We start from the raw sequence: 21,267 nt of genomic DNA, 5'->3' as shown, positions 1-21,267 counted from the left end.
GCTGAATCTCTCTTCCCTGGGCTGGCACCATGCGGCTAGAATCAGCAGGTCAGTTCAAAACACCCCAGGTCTCCCCATCTCTAGGGATTTAATTCCTGGCAGATTTCCGCAGCTGAATGTAAATCCCAATAACCAAAAGAGGTCACTAGCCTGTTTCCCGTGAATATAAAAGTGGTGCTAAGTGAATCCAGCAGCCCAGACCCCACTCCTTCTGTACCTCTGTGTAGTAATAGCTTTCAGTTGTAACACCCATTCAGCTTCACACCATTACCTCTGGTCCCTTCAAGCTTACTCCTTTTGACTACAGCTGAGGGAATCCAGGAGAACTGCATCAATCAAGACAGAGATTCTGCTTCCTAAAAAGAAGAGCAGCCTTTCCAAAAGAAATACCACTTCTTTTTTTCAAGAAAAATAGCTCTGCATGCTATAGCCCAATGAACAATAGGCTCACAGCTTGGAGAAATGGCAAGACCAAAGGAAATTAAATTTAACACGAAAGAAGAAAACAAGTAAACACTACATATTTTTTTCAAGGGAGTCCATGTGCAAGTGATTAACTTTTGCTATCAAGGGAGGACAAGGAGGAAGCCAAGATCCTTTGTAACCACTAGAAGGGATGAACACAGCAGCAAATATGGAAAATGTCATCATATTGGCTAATGCCATAAAATATTTTTAGCTCAGACACCTTATGTTCACAGTCCTAACACTGGCCCCAGCCTAGTAATAGGTAATCTCAGGAAACACTGTGTTAGCTTTCACAGAATTTCATTTGTGGCCAACCCTTGCAAAGCTGCACCTTGAAAGGAAACAACCCCATGAACTGGATACACGCCACAGCGCACTGACAAACACTAGCTCGTTTATCTGCAAAGACAGAGTGCTCCCATCCTTAGCATCCTTGGGAGTGAGGGAGATGGGCTGTTGTTGCTGTGCGGCTGAAGAATGCACACTGCTCAAAGCTCAAGAATGTGGAAATTGCAGAGCTCTTTTATAAGGCCATTAAAAATGACATCTTAACAACAAATACAATTAAAACTCCTTGGTGTTGGAAGAGGTCTTCGAATAAACATGTGGAGCATAGAACTCATTCCATTCTTATGACTCAAAACATCAAGAGCATAATCCTAGAAAAATTAGAGAAATGCTGCTTACTTGTCTGTTGTTTAAGCAGCTTCTTCCATCCCAAATGGTGGTGACAAATGACTGTGCTGTTGATCCTGGGGCATTCTCCAACTGTGGCCAGCAGTCCATTACTACAGACTGAGCTTCTCTTGCTGTACGTCATATTTCTATATGTTATGAATACATTACATACTCCATGTATCCAAATATACCTAAATCTTAAGAATACTGCAAAGAAGTTTTAAAGGAGACTAGGTGACTAGGGTTTGGAAGAGCTGCCACATTTCATTTTTGTGTCATTTTCATTAGGTCCACTGATCAAAAAGTATCAGGATCCCTGTGAAATAAAATCCTGGTTTTTCTGACCTGGATCTCAACAGAGCAGGGGATGCTTTTTGAGATTTGCCATAGTTTTTGCATTAACAAGGCAAACTTGTCGGTTACCTAGGAAAAGAAAGAAAAAAAAATCTTAATGACCATTAGGACAAAAAAAAAGGCAGCTTAAGCCTTCCTGACTTCACCTGATGGGGTGGGATCTCCTACCACTACAGGCTATGATTTATATGTCCTCTGAATTGTTATCTTCTTATGCCAAGGCTAGCAGGATGTCACCCTTGTAATGAGCTCAAATTCACAGTAAAACCACAAGAAAATATATGGAAAAAGTTAGAAGAAAAGGGAGTCTGCTAGGCTTTCTGGGATCTAGTTGGCAAGCAGGGTAAAATGGCTGTTCTAAAAGGAACATCTGAATTATAGAAAGATTGGGATAGGGTTAATGCAAGTTTGCTGATTACCTGGTAAGGACCTGCTCAAATGCACTGTCTCGGCATGTGAACACACAAACACTTGCCTCGCTGCCTTTCTTGAATAATAAGGCACAACAGGGCAATCATTGTTGTACCATAATTGCACTCCTCGGGTGTACACCAGCCATGAACCTGAAGAAGGAGTGCTATCGTCAGCCTGAGAAGCATGATTATGGCCCAACAAGGCATGCCCTGTTGTGACTTATTACAATTAGAAAAGCTATCTGCAAACACTGAGGTGAGGGTGAGGAGAAATGCTTTTTAAGAGCCTTTGCTCTGGCAGTGCGTATTTAAAATGTTGTTCCTGCTGCTAGGACTCCCAATTAGCCAATCATATTGCTCAAGTGTCCTCTGAATGACATACTTCATGCCCCATCTCAACTCTGTACTGAAAGATTAGAGGAATTAGCAACATTTTTTCAGCCCTCTTTGAGCTGTCAAGAGACTTGCAAAGCACTAAGTGGTATACAGTGACTGAAAGTACATGCCCCTTGCTAACATCAAAAAGCCTTGTCAAAAATATCTGTGAACAATTAACTACTTTCCTCCCAGACAGATACATGTTTAGCAAATAGCTTGCAAGAAACACAAGCTGAAAGGACATGCTGGCTTTTTTGGCCTTGTGCTGTCATGGGCATATGTCAATTCTTAGTTTTCAAATGAGGACTAAATGGGGGTAATGAGACCTGCCTAACTTATAGAGCAGTTTTGAAGATTGATTAGCACCTGGAATGGTCTGGGAGATGTTAAACTGGCAGGCATTACAGACATGAAAAATCAAGTAGAGGGGAAAGCACAAAAAGGATGTGTTGTAAGCTGTGGAAAGAGCAAAACAAGTGGAAGAAATTGTTTGCTGTAATGTTAAAGCGGATCTTTCCTGTGTGAGGTCCCAAGCAGAAGATTTGCAGGCAGTATCTGTTTGGTAATGCTAACTAACTAAGGACCACGGCAAGGATGCAGGACAGAAAGCACGGCAATGTGACTCAAGAGCCTTGAGTCAAAGCAGAACGCATCCCTCATGTTCAGAAGGGTCTTTCACCTTGGATGTGAAAGATAGCTTCAAACGAAGGGACTGTGCACAGGTTTTCACGGAATCTGAGCTTCCAAACCACACTGGAATAATAGGTGCCTCAAAACAGTCTTTGTAAGAAAACAGAGATAACACAGACACTGTGGCTTCAACCAGTTGGGGAAAAAATAATAATAATAATAATAATAATAATAATAATAATAATAAAAAGGGAGGGATTGCATGCAATATTAAATTCAGAAAACTTTACAGCCAACATCTGGTCATTGGGACAGCTGGAGCAGTGTTGTGTAATGACTGTGAAGTACAGAATAAAAAACCCTAAGAAACTGCCCCGTGATACCTAATCATCAGCCAGTCAAAACACATTGGAGCTGATGTATATTAATAGCTGGAAAACTTAGATAAGTTCAGTAAACATTGCCTATTACAATATGTTGCTGTTGTTGTTGTTTTTTAAAGAAAAGGCTTTGAAATGGCAGTGTGCTTAGCAGCCTGATCCAAAGCTCATGGAAATATGTTGGAAAGTTTCCATTCACCTCGGTGAGCTTTGTACATTGAGCTTTTTCAATCTCAGGCAGCAGTTCAAAAATAACTTCACTGTATTATCCCAGTTGTTTATTTGTGTGCGAACAGCAGTGAAAGAGTACACATGGCCAAGCAGAAAAGAGCACTCACAAATAGTTTTAAATTGCCGTCATCAAAACCACTGACAATATAAAAATTCAACTATTTACGATGTTGTAACACTGCCTTTAAGAGGGATGGTGGTGGAGAAACTATGTGTAATGTAATCAACAAACTAACAGGCTCCAGGGCACTCTAGAGAATTTTAATACGCGGAATGTTTAGAATATTAACCAAACAATAATCAGGAATATCAGGAGATGATTAAATAGTTTTTAAAATGGATCCTGAAAGTTTCTTTCCAAAATGTATTCAAACTGTTCTGTAGCCAGCTTGCACAATGGATAATTTAATGCGACCTAGGATAAAAGTTAATTTGTGATTGTCCACTGTTGCCTGACTTCAGCCTCAGTGAGTTAGACCAAGTACATTTGAAATGAATCAAGATGTTCAACATCTGCCTCCTGTTATTAGGCTATTCTTTTCCTATTTATAAACAAACGCTTTGTTGGGGTTAGGCTGCAGATGCCACTACTCTGCAGATTCGTGTTTCCTGAGCAATCTGAACTTTGGGCCATGAGTAAAGGGCGTGTTACAAATTTTGTGAAATCTGTCAACGAGTGCAGGGAGAAGATAATTAATTAGCAGACAGCACAGTCCATTTGCATCGTCTTGCACAGCCAACATTTGACCATGTGCTACAAGGCACAGCATTAATGCAAAATTTTGGGGTTAACACCGGTTTTTAGAAGTATTTATCTATGTTTTAGTTAAAACTAACAATCTAATGCTTGTGCGCATGGTCATCACCAAGTCTCCCATTTTCTTAAGGCTCACACAGTTCTCTAGCTACTGATGTTTGTTTTTTGAAATCCCAGCACTTACATGACCATTGTATACGTAAACATCTTCATTCTCTCTTTGCTCCCTTTCCATCGCAATTTATGTTAAACTCTTCCTCAGCCTACTTCCAGTCTTTGTGTTAGCTTGGATTCCTCCCTCCTTCCTTACACTGGGCTTCTCACTCCGCCTGTCAGTTTCCATTCTGCATACTGGACTCCTTTCCTTCACCCTCCCTGATAGCTGGGTTTTTCTCTGCTCTCACTCATCTTGATGTAACACCTTCCTCCTTGCTTTTCCTGGCTGCATTTCTTGTGCTCTCCTTGTTACTCAGCATTCTGCAAGAAATTAATTGTGCTTACTCCCTCACAGAAAATATTAGCACTATTTCTCTCCTCCCAACCCTTCTTCCTGGACAGACTTCTGTGCCTTCCACATCTATCCTATATACTGATTCTATCTTCACCTTCAGTAACCAATAATTAAGAGTACCTGAAAGTCAATGATTAATACAGCCTTTCATCTCAGAGTTTTTCTCTTTACGTCACAGAATCACACAGAATCACAGAATGACCCAGGTTGGAAGGGACCTCAAGGATCATGTAGTTCCAACCCCCCTGCCTGGCAGGGCCACCAAACATACACATTTACTAGATCAGGTTGCCCAGGGCCCCGTCCAACCTGGTCTTGAACACCTCCAAGGATGGGGCATCCACAACATCCCTGGGTAGCCTGTTCCAGGACCTAACCACTCTTCTAGTAAAGAACTTCCCCCTAACATCCAACCTAAATCTTCCCTCTTCTAACTTAAAACCATTTCCCCTAGTCCTGCTATTATCAGCCCTTTTGAAGAGTTTACTCCCCTCCTGGGTGTAAGTTCCCTTCAGGTATTGAAAGGCTGCAATGAGGTCACCCCGCAACCTTCTCTTCTCTAAGCTGAACAAGCCCAACTCCCTCAGCCTGTCCTCATAAGGGAGGTGCTCCAGCCCCCTGATCATCTTCGTGGCCCTCCTCTGGACCCTTTCCAAAATCTCTATGTCTTTTTTGTACTGAGGGCTCCACACCTGGACACAGTACTCCAGATGGGGCCTCACAAGAGCAGAGTAGAGAGGGACAATCACCTCCCTATCCCTGCTGACCACCCCTCTCCTGATGGAGCCCAGGATCCCATTTGCTTTCCGGGCTGCCAGAGCGCACTGCTGGCTCATGTTGAGTTTTTCGTCCATCAGGACCCCCTGGTCCTTCTCTGCCGAGCTGCACTCAAGGACCACTCCTCCCAGCCAGTACAGGTGCCTGGGGTTCTTCCAGCCCAAGTGCAAAACCTTGCACTTTGCTGTGTTGAACCTCATTAGGTTCACCTGAGCCCAGCTTTCCAGCCTGTTGAGGTCCCTCTGAATGGCATCCCTTCCTTCCGCCGTATTGACCGCACCACTCAGCTTGGTGTCATCAGCAAACTTGCTGAAGGTGCATTCAATTCCCTCATCGATGTCATTAATAAAGATGTTAAAGAGCACCGGTCCCAAGACAGACCCTTGAGGGACACCGCTTGTTACCAGCCTCCACCTGGACATAGAGCCATTGACCACCACCCTCTGTCTGTGGCCTTTCAACCAATTGCTTATCCATCGAGTTGTCCACCCATCAAACCCACTTCCCTCCAATTTGGAGATGAGGATGTGGTGGGGGACCATGTCAAAGGCCTTGCTCAGGTCCAGGTAAATTACATCAGTCGCCTTCCCTTCGTCCACCAACACCGTCACTCCATTGTAGAAGGCCACAAGATTAGTTAAGCATGACCTTCCCCTGGTGAAGCCGTACTGGCTGTCTCGGATCACATGCTCATTTTTTATGTAATTGAGCATGTTGCCCAGGAGGATCTGTTCCATAATCTTCCCAGGCATGGAGGTGAGACTCACCGGCCTGTAGTTCCCCGGGTCCTCCCCGCTCCCCTTCTTGTAAATGGGAGTGACATAACCCTTCCTCCAGTCATCCGGGACCTCACCTGGAAGCCACGACTTCTCAAATATGATGGAGAACGGCTCGGCAACCACCTCAGCCAGCTCCTTCAGGACCCTGGGACGCATGCCATCTGGCCCCATACACTTGTACTCATTAAGTCAAAGGAGGCACACTCGGACTCACTCTACCCTTACAGTGGGGAGGGATTTACCTCCTTGGTCCCCACATAGAGATTTGGGGATGCAGGGCTTAGAGACGTGAAAAGGACTAGAATCCTGGCCACCAGTGAAGACCGAGGTGAAGAACTCATTCAGCACCTCAGCTTTCTCTTCATCTGTTGAAGCCAGTTCTCCTTTTAAATTTACCAAAGTAGGTACGCCCATTTTGGCCTGTCTCTTCTGGCCAATGTACCTGTAGAAGGTTTTCTTATTGTTTTTCACATCCCTCGCCAAGTTCAGTTCTGCCTGCGCCTTGGCTTCCCTGATCCCACATCTGCAAGTCTGGACAGCATCCCTGTATTCTTCCCAGGCGACACAGCCTTGTTTCCAGAGCTTGCACACCCCTTTCTTCACCCTCAGTTCTCTGAGCAGGTCCTTGCTGAGCCATGCCGGTTTCCTACCTTGCCTGCCTACTTTCTTATTCAGGGGAATGGAGACCTCTTGTGCTTCCAGGAGAGCATCCTTGAAGAGCAGCCAGCTCTCCTCAACATCCTTGTCTTTGAGGGCAGCGCACCAGGGGGTCTTGGCCAGCATTCCATTGAGTAGCTTGAAGTCTGCTCTTCTAAAGTTCAGTGTCCTGGTCCTGCTCTTTGCCAGGCCCACATTGCTTGAGATCACAAACTCAACCAGGGCATGGTTGCTGGAGCCCAGGCAGCCTCCAACCTTGACGCCTTTGATGATCTCCTCAGCGCTGCTGAGCAGCAGGTCCAGCAGCACTTCACCTCTGGTCAGTCTGTCCAATACTTGAACCAGAAAGCTATCATCAATGGATTCCAAGAGCCTTCTGGAGCTCTTGCAGCTCGCCGTGTGGTTTTTCCAACAGATTTCCAGATGGCTGAAGTCCCCCACCAGGACAAGAGCCCGTGAGCCAGACGCCTCACACATCTGGAGCAAGAAAGCCTCGTCAACAGCCTCCCCCTGATCAGGTGGCCTGTAGTATACACCTAATACCAGCTGACCTTTATTAGTCCCATCTCTAATCCTAACCCACAGGCTCTCAACCTGTTCCTGACTGTTTCTCACAGGGAGCTCCTCACAGTTTATCCAATCTCTGACATAGAGAGCAACTCCCCCACCCTTCCTACCTCGCCTATCTCTCCTAAAGAGTCTATAGCCGTTGATGGCAGTATCCCAATTGTGGGAGTCATCCCACCATGTTTCAGTGATAGCAACAACGTCATAACTTTCCGAGTGCATCACAGTTTCCAGTTCCTCCTGCTTGTTACTCAGGCTGGGTGCATTAGTATAAAGGCACTTCAGCCGGGCTATCTGTCTCGCCACCTTTATAAGTGATCCAGGATCTGCTAGAGCAGCAGCATCCCCAGCATCCCCCTGCCCTACTCCCTCCCTTTGCACTCTGCCGTCATTGCCCACGGAGTTTGGTACAATCCCTCGAATGACCCGTTCAGCCCCAGTAGCCCTTATTTTGCCCCCTTCCCCCTTCGTTCCTAGTTTAAAGACCTGTCGATGAGTCCCACTAATTCTTCAGCTAATATCCTCTTACCCCTCAGGGACAGGCTGCTTGCATCAGCAGCCATCATGCCAGGTGCAGTGTAGATTGCCCCATGGTCAAAAAAGCCAAAATTCTTGCATCTGCACCAGCTCTTAAGCCATCTATTTAAGAGTTGGGTTTTTTGGATCCTCCCTGTACCTTTCCCTGACACCATGGGCATAGAAGAAAAGACCACCTGCACCTCGGCTCCTTCAAGTATTCTCCCCATTCCCCTGAAGTCTTTCTTGATAGACCTCAGGCTTTCCTTATCAACTTCCTCGCCGCCAGCCTGAATTATTAAAAGTGGGTAGTAATCTGAAGGCCAAATCAACCCAGGAATTATCTTTGAAATGTCCCTGACCCGTGCCCCAGGAAGGCAGCACACCTCTCTGCGGGTAGGCCAGCATATAGGGCCCTCTGCAGAAGGGAGTCACCTATGACAATCACCCTTCTGTCCTTACGGGTAGAAGTAGTCTTGAGGCTTGGGGGCGACCGCTTCGCCTGAGGAAACCTCATGGGTGAACCCTTCTCCACACTCTCACTCGTCTCCCCCTCAAATTCCAGGACCTCAAACCTGTTACGCAGAGGCACCTGGGGAGCCGGGGATGGTCGGGATGGGGGATGCCCCCTCCACCAAGCAGGTACCTGTTTCCACTCCTCCTCCCTTCTCAAATTGCTGCTAGGGGGAAGAGAGGGCAGGGGGCTAGGGGTCCACAGCATGGTCATGGCAAAAAACTTTACAACAGGGAGTACATGCTTGAGATCACAGACACAGAGGTAAAGATTTACATGGGTACATTCATCTCTTCCTTCACTATCAGGATTTTAAAAAATAAAGTTAAAAAAGCAGAATGTTTTTTAAGAACTGGGTTAAAGAGGTTATCAAGTTTAACAAGAAAGGGCATGATTAAGGCAGGAACGGGAATCCCTCTATACCCCTAGCATTTCTCTAACCTGTTCCTAAAATGTGTAATCCCACTGCCTCCACCCCGGGGCTTCAGCACCCCAGCACATGCACTGCCCCGAAGCCATGGGGGAAAAAAAAAGCTTCCCTTACCTCAGTGTAAGCCACTTCTTGCATTATCTGGAGAGGACATGGAGAGCTATTTAATCCCATCTCTTCTGGAGCAAATTTTAAAGTACTTGGAGGCCATTAACATCTGTCTCTCTGAGTCCTCTCCTCTTTAGACAGATCAAACTCAAACCTTTCCATCTTTCATATCCTCCATTTTCCTCAGGAGGTGATGCTTTCTGGGCCTCTGAATATTCATGGTTTTTCTTCTTTCAGCTATAACTAATTGGCCCCCTTCCTTCTCGAAGAGGAAACTGAAGCCAACTTAGTATTATATAGGAAATTCTCTATGAGCAGATTAACTCTTCTAAGGTAAAAGAAATACGCTTCCTCCATATAATTACTTGCCTAAACACCCACATTAACTTTGAGTGAGCACCTTAATACTGAAGGTAATATTACCAAACATGATAATGCAGGTGGAGCAACAAAGCAGTAACTGACAACAAATATTTTGAACTTTTTTTACTTTTTACTTTTTCTCAGGTTTCCTCATGTTATGCTTTTTTCAGTTATTCAGTATCAGCAGCTATCCACCATTAAAATTCCATATACAAAGAGATTTTGGCTTACAGATTTGAGAGGGAGGAGTATGATGTGTTTGTTTGATACATGAAATTAAACTGAATCAATTCACTGCAGAACTTCTCATATCTTCAATTCAATTGCAGAGCTTATTCCTCAGCCAGTGTAAGAAATGTTACTGCAAATACATAAAATCAAGATGTGTTGATGATTATTTAAATGAATCAAACAATGGAAAATGTATAAATCTGACACTGATTTCTTTATATCCCATGAAGAAAAATGCATAACATATTCAACTTAATAAATGACAATAAAATTGATTAGTATATTTTCAGAATGTCCCACACAAGCATTACTTTGAGAAGATGACATTTTAATGACATTCCACATGGTGAAAATCTGTCTTGTCTCCTTAAATATCCTGATGCAAGCACATACATGCATATATCCTCTCACTGAATTGATTTACATAGCTAGGAGAGTCTGGACCTACTTTCAAGAATATTTCAAAAAAATAAACAGGAGGGGGAACAATTGTTTACATGGGTTGATAGTGATAGGACAAGGGGGAATGGTTTTAAATTAAGACAAGGGAGATTTAGATCAGATATTAGGAGGACATCTTTTGCTCAGAGGGTGTCAACACATTGGAACAGTTTGTCCAGAGAGGCTATGGATGCCCCACCCGTGGAGGTATTCAAGGCCAGGTTGAATGTGGCTCTGTGCAGCCTGGTCTGGTCATTGGCATCCCTGACCACAGCATGGGGGTTGAATCTAGGTAATCTTTGATGTCCTTTTCAATCCAGGTCATTCCATGATTCTATGATACTTTCATGGGCAAGAAGCTCAGATGCCCTCCTGAATTGCTGAACAGCTTTGGTACTGACGGAATGATCTTGTACGCATAACCCATGCTTCTCCTGCTAATGTCTCCAAAATGCTTTGCTTTTGTCCCTCCTCATCACAAAAGAAACAACGCTTGCACTGCAGAATTGCCTTAGAACTGTAGTCCCTGTATTTCTGCCCTACCCTAAGCTCACACCAAGTTCTGAACAAGGTTCTTGGGCTGGTTTCATTTCTTTCTGGGTCATTTAATACTGCTTCACATTTACAGAAGCAGCAGTGCTGAGCTGCTTTACATACCACAGTGGGATAAATGCTATGAACATAATTAACCTGCAGTCCCCATCTCTACCTCTGCCAGCTCCCAAATGAAGACTCCTGTGGCAACAGAAAGTGATGCCATGGTGCAACTGGAGAAGTACAAACACAACACAAAGCAAAGCAAGGACTGCCATTCCATACACGGCTTGGAATGGTAAGCCTGCATCCCAGTGAGAGTCTAAGCTAGGGCTTGCTTCACAGAAATCATACTGGAAACTTAAGAAACTTACTGGCTGTTGACTGGGGTTTTTTGTGTGACTTTTTTTTTTTCTTATTTCTTTTTTTTTTTCCTGCAAGGCAGTGACCTCAGCTGGCTGATGCCCCAGGAGGCCATGTCTCATCCCTGGATCGCTGTGCTGGTATGAAAGGTCAAAACTCTGTGCTGGCCTCCCACTGCTCTACTCTCTGAGGAAACAAATCCAAATGGTGCCTGGGATGAGGGGGCCAACAGCCAAGCCCTGCCAACAGGCCAAGTGAGTTGGGTTTTGACATTTGCAGCCCCCTCCTAAAAGTTGGAGCTCCTCTAAACAGTGGGAAGGATCCCTATCTCAGGAAGACAAGTAGGGAGTAGGGCTGCAGTGTGGGGGTGTTTCCTGACTGTGGAAGGCAGGGAGGGAGGCAGTGCCATGCCAGAGGCCAGAGGGGACAGGGGGAGCCAAATTGGACTCCATGGTGAGATTTACACCACTTAGCTTGCTTCTATATGCAACGCAAAGAGGAAGGTGAGCTTCACTTTGCTAGAAAACTAGTTCAGCCAGTGGCATCCACCACTTGATCTTTTTGTTGTCAAAGTTTACTTGCTCAGGAATTTGGTTATCACTAAGCTGAACATAATCTGGTTCTCCTACTCCTTATGTAATGAAGAAGAGTATTTACGTCCCAAAAAAATTCTGAACCATTATGAGAAATAATCTTTTGCGAGAGGTTCCTAATTTGTTTATGACACAAACATTCAATGCAGTGAGAGAAATGAGAATAACCAGCCAAAATCCACTGCTGTCTGAATGTGCCATATAAAATCTCTACAGGAAGAAAAAAAAATTAAAAATCACGTATGCATCACAAGTGCATATCACAAGCATATGTGTATAATGTATGTAGTGTAATAATATTTAGCAGTGTTCACTTCTAGTCCCAGGTGGACCAAAAATGCACAGATTTGGCTGAGCAGACATGAGGATGAGGGGGTATCAGCTCTCAAAGTACAAAGAGGGAAAGGCCCTGTGCTATTAGAGTATCTAATCCTTGGAAACTCCACAGCTCATGATGTGGAGCGGAGAAATCCCTGGGTACAACTGATAAAGGGAGAGAGACTGAACTCTAGAAGTGGCTGACCAGCAAAGCTGCAGAGTCTCCATCCTTGGGGATTCTCAAATCCAGACCTAATTCTGGGCAATCTTCTATAGATGACCATGAAATTTGTATTCAGTGCCTGATATTAAGGACAGTTTGTAGAGGTGGTGGAAACACAGGCCTTGAAAAGCTTACAAAAGACTTCACTTGTTGATGCTGTGAAGGGTAAGAAGGTGAAGGAAAGCTGGCCCAAGATAACCACTGGCTCTGCGGAGATGACAGATAAAAATGTAGGTAGAACAATCTGCACAACTGGTGTCCCTCATGAACACAACTTCCTCTTGCCAAGCTGTAAATCACCACCCAGGGGCTGGCCCAGCCCAGAGCTGGCTGTAGAAGAAATCCCTCTTGGCAGGGATAAAGGAGTAGCCTTCCTGGAAGGAGTGAGCAGCCAACAAACATTGCGGCTCCAGACAAACTTCAGCCCTCGTCAGTCTGCTCACAGCTGTCAGCCCTCCTGCCACCCCTTCCCCACTTTCTCCTGCCCTTCAGCCACCAGGAGCTGCAGCAGTATTTTTTCCCTTGGAATCTTCCCCAGCCCTGGTAGCAGCATGCTCTCTGGCCTGGCAAGGGTGGCTTCACTGCCAGGCTCATTACCCAGGAGGGTAAGAGGCTCACTCACCAATACAGGGTTCACAAGAGACCCCAGGCACATCACTCAGCCCCATTCCCTGCCACTGCCTCCATTATCTTCCCCAGCCCTGCGCAGCCCTGCTGCAAAGACAACTGCCCATTACTACTGAGTAGTTGCCTGAATACCACTAAAAGCTTGTCAAAGTGCCCAGAGAGCTGAAAGTGAGCTCTTTAAATTACATTTGATGAAAGATCCCTGGTGCCTGTTCCTGCTTTTCGTTTTCAGCAACTCTCTGAAATCATAGTTTGTTTTACAGTGATGTTTTGTTTTTCTTTCCCTGCAACCAACCTATAAGTCATGGATGATGCATACTGAACACATTAAATGGATTTCAGCAGGGCTGCACACCATGTGTGCACAGGGTTGAGGCCTGGGAGAACGGCATTTTTGTGTTTGTTTTCCGTGCCAGGAAACCTTACAGTGTGCTGCTCCCTTCTGCATGGCCCTGCATTTGAATTCTTCAGATGTGAAAACCAAGAAAGAAGATGCATGGAGGAAGACAGCAGAACCACTAAGGACACTACCAAAGATGAAGAATCAAGAGTCTATCTGATGGGTTAAAGCAGTGCCTGGAAATCAGGACTGCTTGGATCGATGCCTAACCACAGCTGACAACAGGCAAGTCTCTTCACTGCTGTGCTTCTGCCTCCCCATCTGGAAAACGAGGAGAGTAAAGAAATTCAGTGTCCTATCCTCAGGGAAGGTATATGCAGTTTGGAAAGTGTTTTGAGCTACCCACAGAACTGTTTCTTTGTGTGCAAAGAGTTGTCACGTATTCTTTAGAGATTTCTTTTAATTTGAAGAAAAATAACTCCCTCTCTTTTAGAAAAATTGGAAGTTATATTCTTATTATATATTTATGACTATACACCAGATTTTTTTAAAGTCCTGTGCCTTTCCAATTTTGCTATTAATATGTCATAAGAAAATCAGGGATTGTGTCCAAGTTCCAATTCATGAGAATGGAATTAACATCTCCATTAAAATGGAAAAGGGGGAGTAGTGGGGGAAATCTCGGAAGCCCTGGCGGGTGGTAATAGCTGGACTAAGCTCTTCCATCCTGGTGACTCATTCTGGGAATGGATAGTGCCTCTGTTGTCTTCAGACATTTAACACCTCCCTAACAAGATTTAGCATCAGCTGAGATGTGTGAACAAATACTATTAAGCAACTTCAGACTTCCTACAACATGTGTGTCTAAAATATGTCAGGGCCTCATCGTGTCAGAGGCGGGTGGGAGCTGGGGAGGCGATGCACTGGGCTCTTTGTTATTAATACCAGCAGTGCAGATCTTCAGCTACAAGCCATCCCTCCCAGATTACGCTTCTCAAGATGTAAAGAAGAAAACAAGGTTCAGAAGACAGCACCCTGCCAAAAAGAAAGATATTTTTGGAAGGTATTTCTGACTCCATGCAGATTATGCATAAACCTAAGTTACTGAGAGGAAATGGGGACCATTTGTTTAAAGCTCAAATCCTACCTGGCCTTTACTTTCAAGTATCCTGTTTTGCCTAATCTCTACATATCACTCCATCGCCTTAATCCAACTTCCCCAGGAGTACTCTCCACAGCCCTACCCAATAGCTGGACTTGGGAACAAAAACATCAGTCCTGGAGAACTGTGTTGTGTAATTTCAAGTATCTGAGGCTGAGCAGGGGTCAGAAAACTGAGTTCAAACGAAACCCTTGTCTCGAACCTTTGACTTTGACCTTTGAAGGAGCCCCATAGGCTGGGTTTGCGCTGTAGGCTCCAAAAATCTAACTCCAAAGCCTCAGCTTGTTCTTGTGACTTAGCTATCGTGGCCCTATAATAGCCAAATTGACAGCAGTTCCACCTCAACTGTGTCAACACAGAAATCACAAATTCAAAAGTACATGGGTGGGACATGGGTGGAGAAAAGTACTGACTATTTTTAATCAAAAGTTTCAACAGCCTTTCTTTAGATATGGTGAGTTTCCAGATTTGAAGTGCATAGAAGCAGTCCAGAATTTATATGTAGGTAATATAATGGTTCTGATGATTAGCTGTTGATTGAGAAAACTTGATGGTTCTATAACAAGAACATAATGTAAGCAGTGTGGTTTCCTGACATTTCCAGTGCACTATAATTCTTTCTGTGTAATTTATAAGCTCTCCATTTATTTTTCAGAGTTCTGAAAGCTCAACATTTTGCTGATATATTCCCTATGAAACTCGCCTCAACATATCTTTTCCTTTTTGATGGGGAGCCCTAAAAGTTTGGCCAAAGTAGAGGCACTGAAGCAAAATCCATGCTTCTAGCAGTTCTTACTTTGCTTTCTGGGGAAAGCCTTTCCTGACCTTTTACTTCTTGGCTGTCAGCCTAAATGCTCACTATGTCCTTTCTATGGACCTCCTGTAGGAGCTTTCAGCAAGGAAGTGGACATACCAACACCAACTCACCAAATCACAAGGAGAAAAACACATACCCTTTTTATCAACAGCTGTGGAAGTAACTTTGGTTGAGTATCCACCATGCAGCCACATAAAGATCAGTTAGGTACCTTCTGGGGTCACCACAGCCTTTGTCAGTCACCTACCAGTTCAGGCAATAAATGCACTCGTGTTTGCCAATGTTATTCATTTCTTTCACAATAAGTAACCCCTTTCATTTCACAAATACATTATCAAGCCTATCTCACTTGAGAAAATCTTTGTTGTAAAAATGTTAGATGGTAGTCACACCACCAGTCCACTGATGTCACTTACAGGCTTATAGCATGGGGTCACTAAAAGGCTTTGCAAGGATCGAGAAGACTTTGGAGTTCTGAGTGCTACAGAGCACTGCTGATGCCCACTGAGCCATTACTGAGATGTGTGAGCTTTTCCAGAAAGCCTTGACTCACAAAGTCATCTTGTTACACAAGGATCTGTTTTCGTTTCAAGAACCTTCCAGCACTGCTAAGTGCAGAAAAGTCCTGGAAATGTGGTATCTAAGGGTTCCAAAGACAGCATCCAACACAAAATATACATATATTCTTTTTAAAATGCCACTGTGTTAAAATCAATCTTATGATTCATTTCTGAAACTCCTGATCTTGTATGCTTAGGAATGGAAATATATGCTCCCCGACCTCAACAAAGGTTTGTAATAATGACAAGTTATTTCATTAAGATATAGCAGCTGTTGTACTACAACAGCCATCCCCCAAAATTTTTCAGTTGCCCGAGGTAACTACATAATGATACTTCATTATTCTCAGGTTGTATTCTTTATAGTCAGCACAGGGAAGTTTAGATAACATCTGATTGCAAAATGAAGCACTGGAAAGTTTTTGAGGGTGGCAACAGCATACCTAAATGACATTTATTTATTTAGAAGTGCTTAACACATGCCTTTCACTTATCCCAGGCAGACACTGAGCCCTGAAATCAAAACTCATGCAATATCACTTGGCCCCATGCCTGTACTTGGAAGATGTTTCTCAGCACACCCAAAACAAGATACCGCTTTCCCAGTTTCTACCACTTAATCATTGTCCTGCAGACACCACCCAGAGTTAAAAAACTGGGATAAGCAGAGAAATGCTTACCTAAATAGACTGCAGATGACTGTACTGAGCATTAAGAGTACCTAAATCATTAGAAATGAAAATTTATTCCCCAAGTTTTGTCTGCTATTTTAATCTTAGCTAATTTTTCTTCCAGCTTTATAAAGCTCTGAATGTGCAGATTCTTGACTGAAACACTGACACAACCACAGCAATAGCAGTCAGTCTGTGCTGTAGCGGCATTGGGAGCAAGGCAATGGGACAGTCTACATCTTACTGTTAAGAAGCCTTTGTAAAACTTTGCGGTCACAAGACATAGCTGTAGATCTAATGCTTACAGAACAGGAAAGCATGTTACGGTTATTGATCTGGGTTGACCCGCAAAATACAAGCCACAGAATCAGTGATTCCTGGGCCTTTTGTCACATGCACCGTGCTGAGATGGATTTTCAGTGGTTAACATGCCAATAAAGGCAAGGCCAGGCGGCACTGCAGTATTCACAAAGTTGTCCATCACTTCACTCTCGTTACAGAAACAGACTTGAGGCCTCAAGTCTTTTTAAAGAAAAGAGCCTCCAACAAATCATTTTAAAAATGTCCTTCCTGCCCCCTCATCCACAGTCCAGCACACATCAAGGGATGTTTTTCCATACTGCAACCCTAACCCTATCCCAGAAACAGGTTTCCAGATGATCTGGACCTCACCTGGCATTACTCCAGTGCCATTTGGAATATGCACATTTAGCAGCAGTTTTCAAAGTTCATACACCTTTATTCACTGCTCGTCTGCAGAAGGCTCTTTTCCAAGGAAAGGCAATTTGCATTTCTCCCTGTCCATTTACAAGGAGCCAGGGAACTTGGAGGCATACAAAACACAGCCTTTTCTTCCAGGAAGGCACACACATGATTCCAATCTCCTTGCTCTGAATCTGGAAGCCCCTGCTGCTACTTTAGACCACAGAATCTGAAAGCATGCCATAGAGAAAGCAAGCAGGAGGCAGGGATCCTGCACACGCAGCCATGACTGCAGTGTGGCTCAGAGCCCCACTGTGAGTAGCAGCCATCGGTGCAGCACATCAGTGTGTTGCTGGCTGAGCTCTCTTAGGTGATGAAGAAAGAAAGAAAGAAAATGAAATGAGCCTGGTTCTTGTCAAAAGAGAGCAGTGAGGAGAAGGCAGCAGGGCAGAGGGTTGCTCTTATTAAATGACTCACTCCAGACAGGAAACTGATGCTTGGCAGTGAGGGTAGCAGTACAGATCCCTGCCACTGCTGAGCTATTGGTTCACATAAATGCCCTCAAACCCAGAAGAAGAAGATACGTGACTAGTCTCTGGTCAGGCTCTTAACAAGTGAATATGAATATGTGCAATACCAGAGTATCCTTTCTCCTTCCAAACGTGCTGGCTTTGCTCTATTCAGACGGTGTCTTTGCTACAGCACCCAGTGATACTGCAGGGAGAAGAAAGCCTACATCAGCAGGTTGTGTTCAGGCAAGCTCAAAGTAGGCTTCTGTCATAGTTTTTGGCCTCATTTTTTGAAAAATGCTAGATTTAGTAAAATTCTTCAAAATAGTTGCACACTTCACTCATATCCAAAACCGTATGGCTTTAATAAATTAACTGTGTTTAATTAATACTGTGAGTCTGAGAATTCTCTGTGATTTGAGATCACTCGTATATCCATGTAATTTCTGCTAGAACTGAATTTTCCACACAGTGTAACTTTATAGCCCTCTGGTGTTCTCTGACACATAAAGAGAGGTTATCATCAGGTTGACCAACTTCTGTATATTCATGTTTTCAAGTACTGGACAAAATAACATTCACTGAGTCTCTTGTCCTGTAAAAGCGCCCTGGAGTTTTAATAGTATTCCCAGCGATTTTTGTTACCTCCTTTCTGACACCACATCTCTCCTAAGGTATGGTGGAACTCAGAGTTAAAGCTGGGACATGACAGTTTACAATGCCATCAGTCAATATAAGGGACATGCCTACAGTTCATCAGTTTCCCACTGGAAATTGCTTTCTCATCAACAAGAATATCACTTTTGGTGGAAGTGAGGACAGAAGAAATTTGAAGGAATTCTGAGTTTGAAATACAATCTGAATCTAAATGCAATGCAGGTTCATCACTCCTTTTATTCTGTTTCAGTTCCATTTCCTCATCACTCATATTTTTGGAAATGTTTGCTATTTTTTAACACTTGCTCTATTAATCAATATGTATTGCCGTGTTTTAGTTATCCAAAATAAATGAATGAACAATCTTCTCAAAATGTTTTTAGAATCTGGTATTTTATAGCCTTTGTTTTGCTGCTTCTGATGTTTATTAGGACCTACTTGAGACAAGCTCAAGAGAACTTTTATCAACAGAACTTTACATCTGAATATGTTAAATGATGAAGAGATTTGCCACACCACTTCTGACAAAACTTTTGTATCCCTCTATCCTGTATGTGGCTGGAATGGCTTTCACCTCTTTACAAACCTGCTTACCAGTGAACAGCTTCTCCAGAACACTAAATCAACAAACCATTCTGGTATGACTGTTGAATTCAAATGCTGTTAAATGCTCTTGGTCAAAGGCTTTTTAGCTACTTCATTAAAACTCTGGCTTTAAGTATTTGGGCTATTTTGTTTTTGGTTTGTTTTTTTTTTCAGTGTCCACAGATCCCCAACGACTGCATTCCAGTACATTAAGATGCATTATTATAACTGTAATGTTTGTAGTAGCATTTATTAAAACAGTGTTAGGGGAGTTGGGATCATAAATCCTCCTGGTCTGCATCCATACCAAGCTGGAGTATGTGCATGTTTGATAGATGGGCTGTAAAATGAGGGCACATTTTCATGTGTGAAGTGTGAGTAGTTTCTCCACTTTTTTATTGCATTTAGTGTTAAGTAGGGTCTGGGACAGAGCACCATATTCCAGACAGTGAAAAAAAGATCATGGTCAGAGTACCTGAAAAAACATCAATTACATCTTCCAATTTATTTCCTTAAACTTTGAATCAGTTTTAAAATCCACTCCTGATCTCAGTGCATTCAGCTACTGTAACGCATAGACTGTTTCAGCACCAGAAGATTCCCAGGGCTAGACTCCAATCTAAAGGGCTGAAAGATATGTAAAGAAGTGCTAAGTTAAGCCAAACCACACGCTTAGAAAACAGAGTCATAAAACTAGAGAAAACATTGGGCTTGAACAATCGGGCTAAATGTACCTCTGTTCTAGAAGTTCACACTCTGAAGCTACAGGTCTCAGCTGAAGATCAGCACATATGATGCCTAGAGGAGGCTTCAGCTACTGCATTTCTGTGGGAGTAGGCTTCCATTCTTGCTTGAAGGCTCTTCAAGGACCATGTTTGGTTCATGTCTTAGAAGTTAAGCAAACCTGCACCTTCAAAAAACACTGAAATCCTTCACACTTATGAAGCAAAGGAAGACAAGGCAGTTACACTAGATGATGGTATCTTAATCCTGAAAGCACTGCAGGGAGATCACATTGTCTGCAAGCTGCTTGCAAACATACTGTTCAACCTTATCAAAAGCAAGTGTATTGAATTTTGGCTGAAGAAAGCAAGTACCGAAAAATAAGTAGGATAAAACAAAACTCTTTATCAAAGCAAATCACAGTAAAATAAATGTTTTACCTCCTTCAAGTTAAGATACAGAAAACACACCACAATTTAAGAACATTCCCTGCCTTTCAGCAGCAAAGACGCAGTAAGCAAGAGCCGAACTTCTCAGTTACTGCTCTCCTCCCCCCTGCAAAATTTCATGGGAAAGACTTTGAACTGTCTGCCACAATGGCACATGGCAGAAAAGGCTCACTGAAGTACAGGGGACATGATGCTTGGAGAACATGTGACAGGGGAAGGTAGCATAGGCAAGAGAGAATAGCTTCCAGGGTGTACCTACGTTTGCTTCATATCACTTGAAAATCACTAGGGTTTTACACACTTCCCTCTCTATTTCCTTCTCTAAGCTGCCTCCAAGCAAATAATGTATTTAATACCCAAAGATAGCACTAGCAGAAAAATATGGATACGAAGGATGTATAAATAACTCCACATGCAGGACCATGCAGATTTTGGCATGCAAGGAATGGGAGAGGCCATGCACCAAGTTGCACAGCCCTCTTCTCTCACATGTGCTCACAGTCAGCCTGTTATCAAATATGAAGACTAGGGATGAGGATGACTGCTACCTGTAGAGATCCTGGCTAAGCTACTATGACCAGTTGCAGTGCAGGATGTTATATGAGTACATAAAGCACGATAAGTACTGTGAGTGCGGAAGACAACTTGATAGAATATGGTAGTAGAAAATGAAATGATTTGATAGTGTTGCAACAGGGTTGGTAGCAAGTGCTGGAAATACAAAGCAAGCTGGCATCCCTTTCGCTGCTCTATCTGCATGGCCTTGCTCACATGCTCACAAAAAGGTAGTGTGACAGGGCAAACTGTGTCTGTGTTAAACTCACAAATCTGCCTCATATTCCACTGAACACGTGTCCAAACAGTGTAGAAACATAAACCTATTAAATTATTTGCCAGAGAACAAATCTGCCCAGAAAAGCTGCTTGACACCCTGGTCAAGGACAGTGACTGAGAACACATTGAGACAGCGGTCTGTAGCTATCAACTAATGATTAGGCTTCCAAACCCTTTGAGAAAACGGTTTTCAGCAGAGGAAATGCCAGTGATGACGAGGAAGGAGGCCAAAATTTGTGAAAGTAGTCCTTAGCAGTGGCTGCTTCAGCATGGGTTACTGCCTACAGTGCTTCCAATCCAGTGAGACAAACAGGAGGCAGAAGAGCAAGGTGGCTCCATCTGGCTTCATAAACTTCATGTTCTCCCAGGAGGAAGATGAAACCAGGAACTTTCTAGAACCAAAAATTTCACACATCC

Source organism: Coturnix japonica, chromosome 2, assembly GCF_054131305.1.
Source record: "Coturnix japonica strain WE chromosome 2, WE-NBRP24, whole genome shotgun sequence".
Lineage (NCBI taxonomy): Eukaryota > Metazoa > Chordata > Aves > Galliformes > Phasianidae > Coturnix > Coturnix japonica.
This window is presented reverse-complemented; position numbering follows the sequence as displayed.